Source organism: Manis javanica, chromosome 16, assembly GCF_040802235.1.
Source record: "Manis javanica isolate MJ-LG chromosome 16, MJ_LKY, whole genome shotgun sequence".
Lineage (NCBI taxonomy): Eukaryota > Metazoa > Chordata > Mammalia > Pholidota > Manidae > Manis > Manis javanica.
The window spans coordinates 29,103,047-29,123,190 of record NC_133171.1 but is presented as its reverse complement, the minus strand read 5'-3'; the positions used below and the strand labels follow the sequence as shown (position 1 = coordinate 29,123,190).

The 20,144-nt window shown below is 34.2% G+C and overlaps 1 non-coding gene across 1 annotated transcript; it reads right to left on the bottom strand.

Moving 5' to 3' along the window:
• Positions 1-11,173: 11,173 nt before the first annotated feature.
• LOC118971392 (U2 spliceosomal RNA) lies at positions 11,174-11,364 on the bottom strand. Its single transcript, XR_005059805.2, has one exon. It is a non-coding gene; the product is annotated as a U2 spliceosomal RNA (small nuclear RNA).
• Between the last annotated feature and the right edge of the window lie 8,780 nt (positions 11,365-20,144).

The window sequence follows — 20,144 nt, the reverse complement described above, 5'->3', positions numbered from 1 at the left end:
TATATGTAGGTCAGAGGGTGAAAGCAGAAGGATCGCACAGACAGAAATAGTGAGTCAATTCAGAGTCATGACTGAACAGTGTGTGGAGTTTGTAAATAAATGTAATTTGCTAGGGTTAACTCGGTTGACGCTTCTACTAATTTTGTAGCTGCAGTTGTAACCTTGACAGCTGGGACAGGCGTAAGCAACTGAAATAAGTCATCTGCTGTAATAGGCAACAGGTCGTGTTATTACCATGTTCTTGTGTGAACATGCCCAAGGCTTGGTTTTATCTCTTTTATGCATAAACAAGGTGAAAGGTTTTGAATAGTTAGGTAGCAATAGGGCAGGCAGTTTTTGCAGAGCTTGTTTTAGTATTAACAGGACTGCTCATGTTTATTTTCCCAAGGAAGGTGTTCAGGGTCTGAAATTTTGGAAAGTTCATAGAGTGGGGAAGCCAGTAGAGAAAAATTAGGAACCCATAGTCTGCGATGCCAGCCAAGAAATCCATAAAGTTCTAATTTAGTGGTGAACCTAGGTAATTTTTGGATTAGCTTAATCATTTTTGGAGATTGCTGAATTTTTTTCTCCTCTTCATTTATGACCTAGGTTATGAACAGTGTTTAGAGATGATTGTCATTTTTCCTTACAAACAATATGTCCCTTTTCAGCTGTTCTAGCACATAAATTGATTCTTTTATGGGCATTTCTTGGTAACTGAGCACAGGAAGAAGTGACCTACAGATTATGAAATGGTCTATTTTTTAGGAAACTGAAGGATGCTTAAATCTTGCTAAGTATTTAGAAAAAATAAAAAGGGGTCTCAGTGTACCCTTGAGGTATATCTATCCAGGTAAATTGTTGAGTGTCTGTCACAGCAAATATACATTGGCTGTTAGGGTCCACAGAGATGCCGAAAAGCTGAACAGAGGTCTACAACAGTGAACTATTTTGAGTCCTGTGGAACTTCTTTCAGTTTGAAACAACTGGGACATGGAAAATAATATCTTCTTAATGGCTCCCAAGTCTTGGACAGCTTGTTACCTCCTCCCATTAGGTGTCTAGATTGAGAAGAAAGGAGTGCTACACAGGATGGTACAGGGAATGATTAGGCCCTGGGTAAACAGGTCTTCTATTATTAATACAAGGCTTGGAGGGCCTTGGGCTTTAGTGTATATTGAGGCTGTTTAGGAAGAGGGTTAGTCGTATCTATCCAAATCTTTGTGAGCTCCACACTTTTTATTCTCCCAATGTCAGTTATTAGAAGTAGCCCACAGATTTTGGGGTATCTTGATTAAATTAGGGAATCTTTGTTGGAATTATTCCTCTTTATTCAGGGATGATAGTAAAGAACATAAAAGATCAGGTTTGGTTTGATAGGAAATTCTAAGTTGAGGTCTTCACCGGAAGGAAAACATATTAGCTCTTAAATTTAGAAAAAATATCTCTACGTAACAGATTGAATAGAGCTGTATTACACAGCAAAACGGGTCAGTTAAAGGTCCTGCAGCCATTTGTGCCAGTTGAGATAGAAATTCTCTTCAAGCTTTATTAGACATTACCACTATGAAAATCTTTTTTTCACTCCAAAGGATTTGCTATCTTATGAGAGTAGGTTTAAAGTAGAAAGTGTATCTCTAATATCAACTAAAATTTGGCAAGGTTACCTGTTAATATTCATTTTAGTTTCCCTTTGGGTGTTTAAGGGAATTATTGGTAGCAGTTTACTACTGGAGAACCCCTTGGAGTCCCAACCAACTCTGGGAGGGTCCTGTATGGGGACCTTCCCTGAGAGGTCATGTGTATACACACTGGAGTTGAAGAATTTGCAAAGGACCTCTGAGGACAATCTTTTTTTTTTTTGAGTGTCCCCATTGATTACAAATGAGACATCAATCCCAGGGCCAGGGTTTTAATGATGCAACCTACCTAGGCATTGTTTTAGGTCTCCGGCCTTGGAGACAGTGTACCTGCAGGGCTAATTAGCTTGGTGGCCTTCTGTGGTTTTGCTTCAGGGTCCTTTCACAGTGCTCAGCTTAGGCAGGAGTTCAGTTATATGGTGAATTTCTATCCTATTTTCTGCTTTTTTATTAATCCACTAATCTCTGGAGACAACCCATTTACAAATTGGGTAGTTAGAGCTTTTAGGGTGACCTTATTTGTTTGGAACCCAGAATTCAATCAGAGGGGGCTTCCAAGGAGCTTTAAAGTCTGCCATAGATCGGTTAGACGGAAAGGTAGACATAAGTGGGTGGAGAGAGAATAAAGCCAGTAAAGTCCACTAAACGGGGCTCAAAGAGTTAACCAGATCAAACCAGAGAGCCAGAAAAGACTCACAGAGTTTATCAGTTGAAGTTTTAAGGACCAAGAGTTACTTGGACTGTCCAAACACTCCCCAGATGAAAAAACAACATACCCACAAGAGAAATCTCCAAGCACAGACACTCCCCAGGTAAGAGAGGACAGAAAAAACTCAGAAGACAGGCACAGAAATCATCAGAGCAGCCCAAGTCTACTATTTACCAATTAGCCAAGGCCTCCAAGGTCAAAGATCATCAATCAAGGAGTTCTTTGCCCTGCTAAGACCCCATAAAAGAAGTCCCAGAGTAAACTGTCTGTGCTTGTCTGACCTTAGGCAGGCCCACTCTTCTGAGAAAATTTGAAGACTTTATTTCTGGTGAAATAAAATTTACTCTGCGTTCTTAACTTTGGTTTCATGTCTCTATATGACTTCCCTGCATCTCCGAACTGACTTCTTCTCCAACAGATCCATCCGTCTTTTGTTTGCATGACTGAATGACAGACTAATCAATATGGGCAGGGAGGACTTTAGGAATGACTTGTAAAAGCTCAGTTGTTGTTTTGCAAAATCTTTCTGGTCCACTAGGGGAACATATTGAAGATGAGGACCTCAGATACCCTCTTTAGGGTTTTGCCATTTTGCATCTTGCATCCATTTTTGGGCTTCACCAGGCTTTGTCAAAATGTGTACTAGCTGATAAAGATCTAGAAGCTAGGGGTCATAGACCTTGCTAATGACTCTAAATCCTTGAAAAAAGTTTTTTTGGATCCTATCAAGGTTTATGAAATTTCTCAACTATGACCCTTAGCTTGTTCTTTGACCAAGGGTTGGAAGAAATCTGAGATTCACCTACATATATATAATATATATACAGAGACCTTTACATATATATACACACACACATATATCTGTTTCTACATAAAGTGTGGAATCTATGATATTAAGCATCATGTCCATTTTTCTATTCTAGTGTACACCTGTCCAGAAGCTTTAGAACTTTATCCAGAAGTCATCCAACCAGTGTACAAAGTGAAACAGGATCTTTGCAGTATTGTATTAGAAACCCCCAGCTTTTAAAAACCTCTTTCAGTTTTAATTTTTAAAGCAATAACTTATATAATATGCAGAATTAAGACAAAGAAACTGCACCACTGAAAGCCATTGCAAAGACATGTGATTAAAACCATTCTCCTGAACAGTTTATGCCCACAGGTTTCACATTGATCCTCAATAGGGAAGTTAAATTTCAATTTCCTCAATTTTTCCATCAGTAAATAATGGAAGGTACTGTTCTTCCTATGGAAGTCTGTAAGTAGAGAATTTTTAAAAGGAATCTCTTAATATACTGAGTGCAGAATGTCCAGTCCTTTAGAAGACCAGTAGTCCAAGTACTAGATACACATTAAGCCCTTTAATGTACTTAATGTCTCTAATGATTTTTTTCATAAAAAAGTTTGACTAAATCTTTAAAGTGTATTAAATAAAATGTATTAAATGACAAAGAATTCCATTTATTACTATTTTTCTGGCTTGTCCAAGTATACTTTAGCGGCTTTTCTAATTTGGCAATAGACGCAAAATATTCATGACAAATGCTCAAATAGAGTTTGGAAGCTCATTCATACATTTAGTTACTTTGAAAAATTAATCAAAAACTTAAAGAAATAAAGTAATACTGTGGAAAGCATTATAATATATTTTCTAAGCCATGGTATATTTAGGCACAGTTTTCAAGTGATAAGTTTTTGGCTGGTAATTTTGGTAAATTTTCAAAGGAGAATAAAACAATGACAATGTGGGAAAAACACAATGATAAAGTTGGAACTACTACATCTATGCTAATATGACATAAACAAAATCTTAGACTAGATATTTATAGGTTAAATCTAGATTATATGAATGCATTTTGTGTCTAAAATGATCGCATAGATTTTTTTTTGAGGAAAAAAATGAAATACTTAGAAAAAACTATCCAACATGGAAAACTACCTCAAATGGGTATAGTTCAATCTTTAATTTTAAACATCATTACTCAACTGCAGTGACTCACAAATATGTTCATTTTCACTTGTTTAAATTGTCTTACTTTTTAAATTTATATTAACGTTATCATCACATATGCTAGAACATAATTCAGTTGGAATAAGTCAAATTTGGTTTATGCATATTCAACAAACTTAAGCATTTTAATACTACAACACATATTCTTTATTTTATATCACTTATAATCAAGATATGGTAAAAGCTAGCAGTTGGGTAATAAAAGTCTGGTTATTTTAGATAGTGATTTTTATCATGAGGATCAGCAACTTTACTGAATTACAAAAATATTGTTAATGACATTAAGTGATATAGACAGAAGAAGAAGGAATTAGAGAGCTTTTAATCTCTTGTTGAGACTGAAGTATTTCTCATAGATTTATTTTTACCTTAAAGAATCCTGAACGTTGAATTTTCAGAAAGATCAAAATAAAAACATGTAAAAGCTCATTCCAAAGCAAATGTAAATTAATTTGTTAGGTCTCAACAAATTAATTATTAGATATTCTATTCATTAACCATGCATGTTTTCAATTCAGCTGCAAGTGATAACTAAACACTTAAGAGAGTTAGACCCCACCAAAGAAGTTAGTGGGTAGAGTTACCCCGGATGCAAGAGTCTAGGAACATGTGATAGAAGGAGGCAGAAAAAATATTTCAATAAAGTCCTCATGATACAGACAAGTTTCTTTCAGACAAAATGCTCAGATAGGAAATTATCATTTCTTACAAAAATCCAAAGTTCTCTATAATTCTATTCCTCTGGTGACTTTAATGGAAAACACCAGGGAGTACTTGTGGAATACATTTACATAGAGGAGAGTAAAATACCTGGCAATTCTACATTTGCATAGATCTATGCTATAAAAAAATAACTTAAATAATATACCTGAGTTTTAATAGATATAGTGTTAGGCAATTCTAACACTTATTATAGCATGAGTGAAATCCAACAGTGACCAGGAAAAGGTGAACTACAAGTCAAAATGTAAAACCACCAAAAAGCAAGCACAATTAGAAAAAGAGTCAATCGTTCCTTAACTTAGATGCATCATGTGACAAGACTATATCATGCATCATGCTACAAGAAGTGTGAGAACAACTTCTCTCCTCCAAGTGTTTTCTGAAATTATACACCAGGATTCACCACAGCTTCTACTTATATATATGGCATCTATTAACAAATTGCATAGGTATTCTTATAGCTCAATTGTACAAGTGTGTTTCTGTGTGAATGTCTACATATGGATGCACAGAAGTGTTTTAACTAAGTTCAGGCTATAGCCCCATTCACTCTGCTAATGAGAAGCCCTTGCATTCATAGACACAAACCCCATTTTAGTGTATTTTGAAAATGATGTCTAAAGTGGATATATTTATATTTTATTCTCCCAACTCTTCTATTGAAAAGACAAGATAGTACTATGAAAAAGTTAAGACTCAAAGGCACTTGTTAAACACCTTTAAAGACATCATTTAAGGGAAATATTCAATCTGGTGTGTAAAATTAGTGAAAAGTACAGAAGAGATCGGCAAAGTGCCGATTTATGTCTAACAGTACTCAGAGAGATGAGTCTTGAGCTACTATTTTTAAAAGTGCAAAACTTAGATGTGCAATTGGGAATTATTACTTTTACACATTACTAATTTTAATATCTGATTTCATACGAGAATGAAGAGTGGTCCTAATTTTTTTCCTTCAAAAATATTTAATTTCTCATATCTTCACACTATTACAGAAGTCTTTTGTAGCCAGTTTTAATTGTAAAAAATTTCTTGGGCACTTAAAAATATATTTACAGGCTTTTCTTATTCTTGTCTGCTTTGGGTGGCCGTTCAGAAATTCATTCATTGAGAACAACATCACAAGAGACTGAAGGGGAAAACTATATTAAATTAGTACCCATTTTGATCCTAAGTTTCTTCCCATGTAAATACACAGATATGGTGTATTTAAACTATTTAAAGTGCAACTGAATATAATTTTGGTGCCACTTAGAAAAAAAAATGACATGAAATAGTAAATTAAAACATATTATTGCTATGGTATTTCATACTACAATGAAGTTATTTTAGGCTTATTGAACAATATATAGCATTCTTGTATATATATAAATAGGAAACTATAAATGACCTATACTGGGTAAAATTTTAAAACATTCTCTATTTCACAGTCTGACTTCTCTAAATACTTTTCTTTTCAGAGTAATAGATATATTTTTTCAAACATATGCTGGTTTCCTCTGGGCCACTGAGAATGTAGATGACACGGCACTGCTTAAAACAGTGTTTTACTGTCTTCTCCAGGACTTTCCTCCAAAACACCGACATCAGTTCTGGAAGTTGTAAGATAAGGCTTTCACATACCCACCAGAAGCTCTTAGCACATTTTCAGACAGCAGCCAGTATTCACAGTTCTCACTCAAATGGCCCCTTAATGATTCAAGGCCTGAAAGTACTCAGGGGTTATGGCTGCCCATCCGCAGAGTAACAATTAAGGTCTTACATGCCAGAAAATAACAGCTTTCACATGACCACCACATGGCCAACAGTTATAAAATGCAGTAGATTTTGAGGTAATGCATGATTTTAGAGTTGCTAATATGTGAAAATGGACCTGATATAATCAATAAAATAAAATATGTTCTAACTCCCAGCATAATATTGAAAATTAGACATGATAACATAGGTAAAATTTTTGGCACACATGAGGCACAGAATGCAGTAAAATCCTGGAAAAATTATGATAAGTGGAATCCAAAGAATAAGATCACGTGATAATAGTGCTATTACATTATTGTGAGATTCTGAGAATTTCTAGGGAGAGGCTGTACAACCAACAGGCAAAGACTTCTGTTAAGTACAAATGCACTCTAGGAATACAAGGTAATTTTATTCCCTAGAAAATAATGACCAGGCCATACAGGCTTTAGTAGGCTCATCCTTCCACGCCAGAAGAACTCTAGAGTCTGTATCTTTTTAAAGTGACTAACTACTGAAACTCGAAATGTAAAGACAGCTTTTGGTCAATAACAGACAGTGATGTCTTACCCACTACCTGGAATTATATTCTTTCATTTCAAGTCCTGCTTTCTCATTCCTATAAGAGGTCTGTGTGAAATAATAAGTTTATAAGAGTTTCATGATAATCCTTTTAGATAAATACAACTATTCTGAGATTTAGCATTATGAATTTTTATTCATGTATTTATTTATTGCACATGTTGCAATTATTTTTATTTTATCGTTTTTTTAATTTCACAGGTTCTTGAATATTACGATATACATTGAAGTATAATATACTGTGAAAAATTGTGAATTTAATATAAATTAATGTATACACCAAATCATATACATTATTACATAAATGATGATAGTACATTAATTATAAGATATCACTCTAAAGTTAATTTTGTTATACAGATCAGAGACAATGATTGCATATTTAACCCTGAATAGTATTAATGCTCTTAAAATCGATATTAGATTTAAAATACTAAACTTGGTATTATATTTAAATAGAACTTTAAATTAAAGAAAATGCTTAAAGTGATTAAAGATTATATAATATATTTGGAGTTATATTCCCATTTTGATTACATCTACTCAGTTCACTAAGAAATCTGGAGAAATAAATATATTCCTGTATGAATAAATTGTTTTATTAATTACAAATATCCATCAGTTGACTTAAAGGAGTTTTACTGCCATTTTCTTTTATGTTACATATGATTTAAACATTAAAGTTTTGATGTGATAACCAAAATAAAACCCAAATGCTATTGTATTAAATCACAAAAACAAATGTCTGTTACTAATTTTATATTTAAATATTCCTATAACAGTGTTATTGTTCAGGTAAACAATTTTACCCATCTCAAAATCTTTTTTTTATTTCTCATATTTAAAATCAGTTGGCTTAAGCATATGTCTGATATAAATGAAAATATTGTATTATTGATTAAAGCCTATTGTTTGAATGTGTCTGTACTGTTAAGGCTTGCAATTTATTTAAGACTAAAATGAATTCTATTTTTTAAAATTTTGAAAATATTAACATGCTAGAAACAGAACTGTTTTATTATATAATAATATTGTGTTAAGTTTTGACCTTTTTAAAAAATTTCTAAATATGTAAGATATTTATAAATTGCAGTGTAGTGACATAGGGAGTTCTTACCAGAGAACCGTACAGTCCTCAATGCAACAGCCAAGTTAAAATCATAGTTTAATAGCATATGCTTCTCATGCCATTGTAGTCAAATATTCTCTTGTCTTAATTTGTTATAAAGAGGAGCTTCATTTTTGCAGCAATTAGGTTTCTACAAATGATTATATACTGTGCAACTGTGAAATATGCTTTTTGCTTATATTAGAGAAATTCATTATCTAATTGTTATTTAGGGAGCATCTGTAAAATATATGTCGTAACTGTTCATTTGAACTGATATTCTACAAAACATGTTTACACTTTTAAGAACTATGACGGGTAAAGCATCTGCTAGCTGTCCATAGATTGCTCTTAATCATTGTCTGTGTCCAAAAACATGTACTTTTTGAAAGCAAATAATATGCTGGTGCTAATAATGTCATCCAAAATAGAAAAAGCGGTAAGCGACTCTACAGTCACCACAAGAGAAGATCAATTTTCTCTTCCTATTGAAATTGCCTTTTCCCAGGTGGTCAATTGCACTAGTCATCTGTTATTTTGGAAAATGTACAGGACTTAATAGATGAGGTATATCAAACTAACTACATTAGGAATGTACCAGCTGTCAATATGGCTGCAACCCAACCTAATCTTTTGGGGAAAGCAAATTCCAAACTGCAGACAGTATAGTATTAGTCTGATAGAATGATTATAAGTTCCACCATCTGTTGCACATTTTACAATTAATTTTGATTTGGTTTCTCTAAAATGCACCATTTTCTTTGTTATTATAAGAGATAAGATATCATGGAACATTTGTGTGGAACACATTACAACTATCAGCTAAATGGTGTCATGTATTCACATGATAATAATCCTGAAAACGAATTATAGGTATTTATTCAAAAATACTAATTCCATGCCAATTGATTCAAGATAAGTTTTAGATGGATAAAACTTATCTCTGAATTTTTTCCACATATTACTATGGTACAAATCATGAAAGTTGGAATAAAACAAATAAAAATCAAATTTTCTGCTATAGTTTCTATAGATACTATTAATTCTATGACAGTGTTCATTTTTATCATACTAGAGTGCTTGTTTATCATTTAATTTTAACACTTCAGTTTGTTTAGATATATGATGTTAACTTGACTTTCTAGATTATAATTTTTCAATTTTTGAAAAAAGTTGAGAAATTTCTACCAAACTGCTCTGATATATAAGTGAATCACTTAATAAATGTTTATTAGAATTATGTTGCAATTATATTGTAAGCTGTTCTGATTTTGATAGTTTTTACCATCTCAAAATATAAGAAGGAGGTAAACCTTTCTTCAAAACTATTTTATGTCTTCTGGAACAACAAGTTAATTTTAACATCAACTTAGTTCCAAGGTGAATCTACAAGAAAAAGTCTTCAATAATTGAGGTCTGTTCCACCTCTTACTAACCTACCTACTTTTAATGGAGTATTTCAGATGTTTCTGCATAAAGGTTGATTAAACTATATTTCCATTCAGTTTTTGACCCTAATATAACTGTATTCCACTTCCTTGGCACAATGACAACACAATTAGTCATTCTGTGTTTTATGTTTAATATTATTTGTCATTGTTCTGGGAACTTTCAAAATAGAGAATATCTAAATATAAGCACTTAAATTTACATATATAACAAATATGAATGTGTTCTTGAGTTACAAAATTACTTTGGATACTTTGGTCAGTTGTAAACATAAATATCTTATGTGAAAATCTAGGACACAGGTGAATGGAAGCATAAATCTAATTAGAAAAAGATTTGTGCACTTGTCAAGAATTTTGCTTCCTGGTTGTTATTACTACTGATGGTATTTATATTATAACATAAAGAACTCTCTTGCGCTTATAATTACTAACTCACTGTTCTATGATACCACATTTGGGAAAGTCAATGAGGCACCACTGGAAAGATGCCCAGATTTGTGGGTATCTTTCATACCATATGTATCACAAAAACAATTGTTTTAGGGAAGTTTTCCTAATTTAAGGTAACACTCTTTGTACATTTCTAGAAATAAATATTCATATATTTTTTTCTAAAATAGTGAAGGGAGGCAACACAAAAAGTTATAAAAAGTGAGCTATGAAATATCTTAAAATAACTATGCCCCAAATAATTATTCATTAGCCTAATATGATCAGGTTTCAGAATACATTGAGCTTTTAAAATGATCTTATCAGATGTTAATTTCCAATGTGGACTGAATTCTATTAGATATTCTGGTAGAAAAATAGAACACATGTGATTTAGACTTTGCTCTCAAAGTGCTTATGAACTATATGGAGATTTAAGACAGCTACATGTGAAAACATTATTGTCATCTATAATTGATAGTATAAATAAATGGTTTGAGAAACAAGAAGGCAAAATATAAAATCCTATCAAAGAGAACCTTTTGAGTAAGAAATTGGGTGATCATTATGTCCCAGAATAATTGGGAGTGGTCGTAAGATTTTATAGACACACTGAAGACCGACCTTGTTACAGGTACTCTACTCAACACTTCATATTCAGCCAATAAAGTCACATAAATAGCTCATGTGGTAAGGTACAATTTTTACAGATACATTTCAATAAGGTTAATTAACTATGCCTGTCTACCTAGTAGTTAATAACAAACTGTTAGTTTTTTTTTGTTTTTTTGTTTTTTTTTTTTTTGGCGCACCGTTCCCGGAAGTACTGCAGTACCAGGTCGATGCGTGGAGTGGACGGAGCAAGCTCCTATTCCATCTCCCTGCTCCAAAAATCCATTTAATTCATTGTCCTCGGATAGAGGACGTATCAGATATTAAACTGATAAGAACAGATACTACACTTGATCTTAGCCAAAAGGCCGAGAAGCGATCACAACAAACTGTTAGTTTTAAATTTCAGAGATGTAAAGATTAAACGGATTTATTTATACAAAATCAATTTGTAAATACAGTATATGGCTTGATACATAGTCCAGTCTCAAGACTGACAGTCTAGGCAAACTTTTACTAAGCTTCGCCATATTGGCAGATGAATTTGACCTCAAGAGGCAAGGAAATCATGCAGCCAACTCCCCAGTGCATACCTTGTGTGAGGAGTGTGTGTGTGTAGGATGGAGTAAAGAATATCAGAAGAGAAAGAATTTTGGTGCATCCATCAACTTGATGAAATGAGGAAGGCAATCAAATGGTAAAGTCAGGACATATTTTAGCTTTAACTCTGGAACAAAGTATGACCAATTTTCTGCTATAAGTAAGGTTATTTTCTTTCTGATTATGGAGTAGGCATGGCACACTTAGACATAAAGTCATCTCTTTCTCTATCTCTATATATCTACAAGTCAATCTACATTATTTATAGATGCCATATTTGTATTTACTTACTTGTTAAATTTTATTTTGAACCCCCAAATCAATACCTATGCACTTTCATTGTCATTCAGACCTGGACAGAGTAGTGAAAATTTCAGTTGTCTCCTGCTTGGGTTCCCAGCTGAGGTTGAACACAGTAATGCTACCTTCCTGTTTCAGCTCTCACACTGTAAAAAAGTGCATTTTTTTCTGTATGTAGTCACATTTTCTCTTTTTGCTGTTTAAAATTGCTCCCAAATATAGTGTAAAAGTGCTGCGCATTATTCCTAAATGGGAAAAGGCTCTGATGTATTTTGCTGAGAAAACTCAGGAGTTAGATAAGCCTCATTCAGGCATGAGCTATTGTGCCATTGGGTGTGAATTCAATGTTCATGAATCAACAATATATATTAAATAAGTTGTCTTTGAACAGAAATATAGATTAAACAAGGGTATGTATTGAATAATTAATGAAAATGTTGTGACCAGAAGCTTGCAGTAACCAAATTATGTCCAGGAGCAATGGTTCAATGTTCACTAATGCAGTGTTCATGGGCACTTTGTAGAACATTACTATCACAGATAACAAAATTGAAAAAAATATATATATATATATATAAAGATGTAAATATCTTTGTGTCTTTGTACCCCTTTCTCTCTCTCTCTCTCTCTGTATATATATATAATATATATATATATTATATATATATATACACACATACACATGCAAACACTGAAAGACATGTACACATGAATAATAGTTATTTTACATATTAAAAATATTAAGTGGCTAGATTATGAATTAATTTTTTTCTTTATATATTTCCAAAGTTTCCAAGTGTTCTACAAACACTACTATTTTCAACATCCAAATAAATAAATCTCACCTCAAAATTACAATCTGTGACCATTTAACCAAATTGTTAAAAAGTCTAGACCTCTAGGCTTAAATGCTAATGTTTAGGAAAATTTTATTGCAAAATTGAGACACATTGAAATTATGGTTGGTAATACGCATTGCAGCATAAGTTACAAGTATATGTTAATATTGGAAGCAATTTAAATATCCTACCATAGAAAGATGGTTAAGTAACATATGGAATGTAAGTATAATTTAATTGTTTTCTCAAAGAACATCTTTCAATTTGCAAAAAATGAGTATATATTATGAATTATATAAAGAAAGTCACAACAGTACATGTCACAGAATACAAATTTTGTTAGAAAATTATATAATATTAATATGATACCATATTTATTATTTTATGTGATATAGATGAATGGTGTTTAAAATATCACAAATGTTTTGTATGTTAAATAGAGTAATAAGAGTTAACAAAATATCACAAATGCTTTGTATTTTAGAGTAATTAGAGTTAACAGTAGTTATCTGTATACATCTGGAATATGAATAATTTTACACCTACATTATAGGCTTCTTTTTACTTCAAAGAAAGTTTGTTTTTTCCATAATAATGTTTTTGAAGGTGTTTGTCACACAAGAGAATAGTTTTTAAATGTTAGTGGTCACCTTGTATACATGGGCATAGGGTCAGCTAGTATGTATTGAGTACCATGTCCCAGGTACTCTAAATGCTTTCTCTATAATAATTCATCTGATTTGTATTAACTACTTTGCAATGCAGACACCTCCTTATTCCAACTTTGCTAAATATGTGCCATAAAAAAAACTAACGACAGCATTGGACAGGTAATAAGTATCTGTTTTCAGTCTGGCTCAGAATCCTAGATCTTAGGCAGTGCCCTAGAACAGCCATGAAATTAAATGACAAAAAATTGAATATCCAAAGATAGATTTTAATGTATTTACTTCATCATATTTTGTATATCCCCCAAAACTAAATATATCTGTGTTTGTACATGTTCAGTGGATACATATATGACACACAAGTATAAGAAACATACACATATATGTGTATTTCTAGCAACCTCATAATTTGTTATGATTCAAATTTAAAAAATTAACTTTTATCTCTGAGGTCTTGTTATAAAGTTTAATCACACCCCAAATGTCTGGAAGCTATTTTTGTTTTATAGGTATGAAAATAAAGGATATATAACTGTTTACTACTTAAACTTGTGATAGTCTATGAATTCCAGGTCCATATAGACTACTTGTATGATTAAGCTAAGCCCTTTTCAGTTTCATCTTTTCATTTAATGTATTCACCTCATCATATAAACCTAAATGTTTTACATTTTTCCTCCAAAGTATTATCCACATTTTTATCCCCTAAAATAGTCTGAGAACACAAATGTTGTATCATGTAAGAAAACAATCAATAATATTTCACTACCTAGCAAACCCATTAAATTATTCCAATAAACACTATAGTTGAGAAAGAAAGTGCCATTGAAATCTTAAGTTATAAAATAGAGAGGAAGGTGAAGTCACTGTATTTACACACTGAATATGAGAACTTCCTTCACATCTTGAACCATAGAGAAATACAGGTTTAATAGGTTATTTGCACGGTCGTTATGCAGCACAGACTTAGTTCCAACTCCCATTTTGTTCTAACAATAAAGTTAAAAGGTCATAAGTGTAGGCCATGCAGAATGCACATGGCATGGCAAGGAGCTCATTCAAATGATCAGCATTTTCTAATGCCTAGAAGAATGAGTATTTTTGACAAACATGATAATATTCTCCATAAATATTTAGTAAATATTTAGGAAGGTGATGACACACAAAAGAAGAATCTCCCAAAACTAAATATATCTGTGTTTGTACATGTTCAGTGGATATATATGTGTGTGTGTATATATGTACATATACATATACACACACACAAGTATAAGAAACACACACATATATGTGTATTTCTAGCAACCTCATAGTTTGTTATGATTCAAATTTAAAAAATTAACTTTTATCTCTGAGGTCTTGTTATAAAGTTTAATCACACCCCAAATGTCTGGAAGCTATTTTTGTTTTATAGGTATGAAAATAGAGGATATATAACTTTTTACTACTTAAACTTGTGATAGTCTATGAATTCCAGGTCCATATAGACTACTTGTATGATTAAACTAGCCCTTTTCAGTTTCATCTTTTATAGAAAAATGCAAAGCTATTTATAATTTTTCTCAAGATAACATCTTTGTCCATACCGATATTTACAGAACTGTTTTAATTAGAGTACCTAGAGTTTCTATTTGGATTTCACCAAAATTATTCCTCTTGTTAGGGGGCCTTGTGAATTTTCCTTGGTTCTTGTCCCCACCGCAACAAAGAACTGAAGGGCAGAGACACAGTAGTAAAGTAGAGTACAAGTTTTATTTAAAGTTACTTAAAGAGAAAAAAAGTACAGGCAACCCTCAGAGAGAGGTGTGCCCTGAAAGGTTGGGGGTTCCCCCTTTTAAGGATTTTTGAGGAATGTGACAAAGGGCTGGGGATGCAGACTTGTTAAATGGTCCCTGAATAGTTATAATTAACTTAACACAAGAAATTTACTGCTCCAATTTCTCCCTGAGATACCAGCATCTTGGTCTGGGAACATATCAAAGAAGACCACCTGTCCAGCCCCCAGGGTGGGCTGTTACTGTCTGTTTGCTAGAGTAAGTTAAGAATCTTACTTCTTAACTTCCTGGGTTTTAAAATGCAATCTTATCTTTAAGATGGAATCCTTCCTGCCTTTTACTATATTGTTTATGGCTGGGCCTGCTTGCTCAATTAGTTGCCCAGGTTGCAAATTACCTGATTAGAGTTGAAGGAGGAAAACCAGCATACAGGTAAAGTTAAAAAAAATTAGCTGGGCCTGCATGATTAACACAATAAAGACATGGGCTATGCTGAGACACCCTCCTTTATCTGGGGAATATTCAAACATTCCAGGCCAAGTTGCTCCTGGCCATTTGAGCTTTAACTGATTAACTCATTAACTGAGTCTTTTCTGGGTTTCTAGTTTTAGCTGGTTAACTTTTTGAGTCCCTTGTTGGGCTTTACTGGCCTAATTCTCTCTCTACCCTACTCATTTCTGTTTTCCTGCCTAACACTCGCAGCTCTAAAGAAATCTTCTGAAGTTAAACCTTTCAGTGTCCAATGAAAAATGGGGAGCTGGAACATTCTGTCACTGGCCAATGTTATTTCTTATAACATATTAAGTCCTAATTTGCTCTAGCCACATGAAGTGGAAATATAGGGATGTTTTATTAACTGAAGAAAGTAACAAATGAAGAAGGCATCAGATTTAATTCCAAAATATCATTTTTATATCATATAATAATGCAAAAGATCACTTTATATCAAAGTACAATTATAAGATAATAAAGTATAGGGAAAAGTTGCATAATTTACAATAATAAAATATTAGAATATTTAACTCAGGAAATTTTTATAGAGTATTAGAAAGTAAAGAATATATCAGAAAGATGAGTGATGTAGGTTTATTATTTTAACAAGGAAACGGATCACAATCGAACTGGGAGTATTCATAAAAATATATTCCTGTGCCAGTATCACAGGCATTAATTTTTGCACCATTTAAAAAGTGATATAGTTGTAAGAACATTATTTGTAACTATCTTTTTTATCTAAATGTGTCAAGTGGTCCTTGGGCTTACTTCCAGGTGAATTCTAAAATTAATTTATCAATTTTGGAAAAGATAAAATAAATAGCTGAGATTTTGCCTGGAAATAATATTTGAAACTGATGTGGGTCAGGGACCTGGGACAAGCATCATAATTAACTTTTCTTGCCAATGATAAAAATGCTGAGATATAAACAGTATAGTAAGAATAGGAAATACTCTATTTTAAAGCTAAGATTCCATTTTAAAAACCAGGAAGTTAGGTAGTAAAATTCCTAACATATCCTTTAGCAAATAGACAATAACTCAGTCTGCTTTGGGAGCACAGTGGACTGTCTTGATTGTTATGTTTGCAGAGGGAAACTGTTATCCCTGAGAGGAACTGTCCAATTTCTTGTGTTAATTTTGCAGAATTACCTGGAGGATTGCTAGTAGAAGACAAGAGATTTACTGCCACTCACTGGAGATAAGCATTTTGAGACCACTTTACAAGTCTATACCCCTGGCCCTTTGAAAAATCTTTAAAAGAGGAAACCCCCAGCCTTTCCGTGTGCCTCCTCTCTGAGGAGGCCCACACTTTTTCTCTCTTTAAGTGTGGAACTTTAAAATTTTCTCGCTGCTCAACTTAATTGTGTTTTGTCTCTGTGCTTTTCCAGTGATGTCATTGTTTCTTTGTTACTTCATTCTATTTCTAAAAGTCTTCACTTAGTATCTGCTTTACTCCTGATAAGTAGGGAGGGGCTGCTGAGAGCTCAGATTTGGGCCGGTGAGTTCCCGTCGCTGGGTGACCTGGATGCAACTGCAGCTGCAAGAGCCTGTCTGAAAATCTCCTTTTTTGGTAAATTCTTAGAATGTAATCTCACTCCATCCCATGCTCCACAGTTCTTGAGGTACTGGGGTGATAGGCGCTAGTCCCCACACAGTGCAGATCCCAGCGGACCTGGGACACCACGTGACTCTGGCTTTAAGAGATGGCAAGGGAATCTGCTCTATACCAAGAAAATGTTCAGTGAACTTTCCCTCGGCACCTCTACATTTTCCTGCTTCAGCTTCCTGCAAGGCAGCTGCCATTCATTTCTACTCTCTAATGAATTCCTTCCTTACCTACACTCTTCCAACATGCCTGCGAATTCTTTCTCATTCAGAATCAAGAATCTCCCTGGTCCAAGCGGAGGTTTCAGCTGGTACACGGGGAGAGACGTCCCAGATGCAGCTACCCAGCAACAAAACAAAAACTCAGTTTTTCCATTCAAAAGCGTGGCAATTATCCAGGACACAGTTCACAAACACCGAACTCTAGAACTTAATAAAAGGTTTAAAACAAATAGAAAAATTAAGTTATTGAAGAATAAAAGGCTACATCTCAATTAGAACTGTGGGTTTTATGGTGTTTTAATTTAAGACTACTTCCAAACCGTGGGCTCAAAAACCAACAGCCTCTCAGCCATCAGGAAGGGCAGACCTGTTTGGAACTCACTGAAAGTCCATTGTGAGGGTATTGTCCCTATTTGACTCGACAGGAAGCTCTGAGGAAAAGCCTCATTCGCAGGGTGTTGTGGCTATTTGACCTGACTTGGAGCTCAGCTCGGTCATTGAAAACAATCAGCTGCAATTGTTTAACACAGAAGCTGCCTAAAGCTACAATACAGTTTGGACAAACAAAAGCACAGCCAAAAATTAAGGGTATTATCTAGGGAACAGGAACTATTATATAGAACCGTTTGAAAAGCTCTGACGTATTCCTGCTGATTGAGAAAATGCACACATGCCCAGAAAAGGTTGGAAAAATCTGAAGTCATTCACCTCTGGCTGTTGTTGGAGCATTGCACAAAGAGTAAATGAAGTGTAAGGCAGCAAGTGCATACTGCCTGTGCGCTGAAGCTAACCTGAGTGCACATGTGCACACCCATTCCCTTGGAAACGTACAAGACTTACTGACTCATTGACATTAAGGAAATTGTTATCTGACCACTAAGCTATACTGACTACTGACCCAGGTGCAACTGGGAGAAAGTTAGGGTGGAAACATGATTGGTTTAGACCAAATGCTGGTGTAACCCCAAATTCATACATTGAAACCTAATCCCCAATGTGATGGCATTTGAAGGTGGAGCCTTTAGGAGGTGTTTAGGGAATGAACGGGGCCCTTCAGGATTGGGGTTAGTCTTCTATAAATCAGTGCCTCTGCCACGTGAGGACACAGCAAAACAATGGCCATCTACGAACAAGGACGTGGGCTCTTGCCAGACACAGATGTGGTGACATCTGAATCTTGGACTTCTAACCTCCTTAAGTATGAGAAATGAATTTTTGTCATTTTTAAGTCACCCAGTTTATACTATTCTGTTTTAGCAGCCCAAATGGAGTAAAACAACGCTCATAATAAACACAGCATAACAGAACCCAAAAATAGCAGAAGCCTTAGTGGCTGCACACTACGGGGAACAAGCTACTGAGAATTAGTTCAGAAAAGTAAATAAACAAACAGCAAAAATAGCAACAGAAACATAAACAACCACCACTGGAGGATCTGATCCAAGTCGCTACAACATGTTATCTAAAATCTCCAGGTTTAAAAAAAAAATCAGGAGACTTGCCAGTGAACAGGAAATCACACCCATATAAAGGGAAAATAAGCATTCAGTAGGAACTGTCAGAGGGCTCTCAGGTGTCATGCCTAGTGGACAAACACTGTTAATCAGCCTTTATAAATATGCTCAAGGAACTACAGGAAACCATGTTCAAAGAGCTAAAGGAAAATATGGCAATTATTTCTCACCAAATATCTCAATGAAGGGACAGAATTCAGATGAAAGAAACAATAGAAATTCTAGAATTGGAAAGTCCAATAGCTACAATGAAATCGATGAGAGGGGGTTCACCAGCACATCTGAACTGACAGAGAAATGGTCAACGATCCCCAAGAGTGCTAGACAGAAATAGGGACTGGAGCACCCCAGCACCCTGGTCGCGGTTTCCAGTGCTGTTCTCCAATGCAAGGAGCTGGAACTCTTCAGAGAAACGACTGATTCTAGGGTCAGGGCAGGAAAAAATACAAAGTCTGAGGCAACTTGTAGGAATGGAAATTAAGGAACCACTCACATTATAGAAGGATGGGGGTGGGTTAAAGGGACATAGAAGCAGACCTGAAAGGACTCTCAATGGCTCAAGTGAGAATAGAATAAAATAACAATAGTATTGGAGTATAAACCAGATTATAAAATAAAATCCATAACCCCATAGATCTGTACATACATTATTCAATAAATACATAAGAAGGAACAAATCTTCTTGCAAAAAATAGTAATGGTGAAAGAATCAGAGGCATAGAAAATCACCAGTAGACCCATGGTTATTGTTGTTGCAAGTGAGGTTCCCTGAAGAATGTTAAAATTAGTGATGAAATTGTGTAAGAAACAGGATCTTTGATTCACCTCCCTCCAGTTGATGAATATTATTTCTCCTCCACTGGAGATTAACCTCAACTCAGCGATTCTCTTCTAAAAAGAAAATATCAAAAGGGAAAATTAGTAACTACAGTGGAAAAACCTCTAATCAAGCTTATGATTATGTTGATGAAAATATTATGTTATGTTGCCGAAATATACCTCATGATGTACAGTACTGAAAAAAGGCACAGAGCCCTAGTGCTAATTTTTGTAAAATTCCATAGCTTCAGTGGGATCTTGAGAAAATATCAGACAAACCCAAACGGAGGGACATTCTACAAGATACCATACCAGCTACT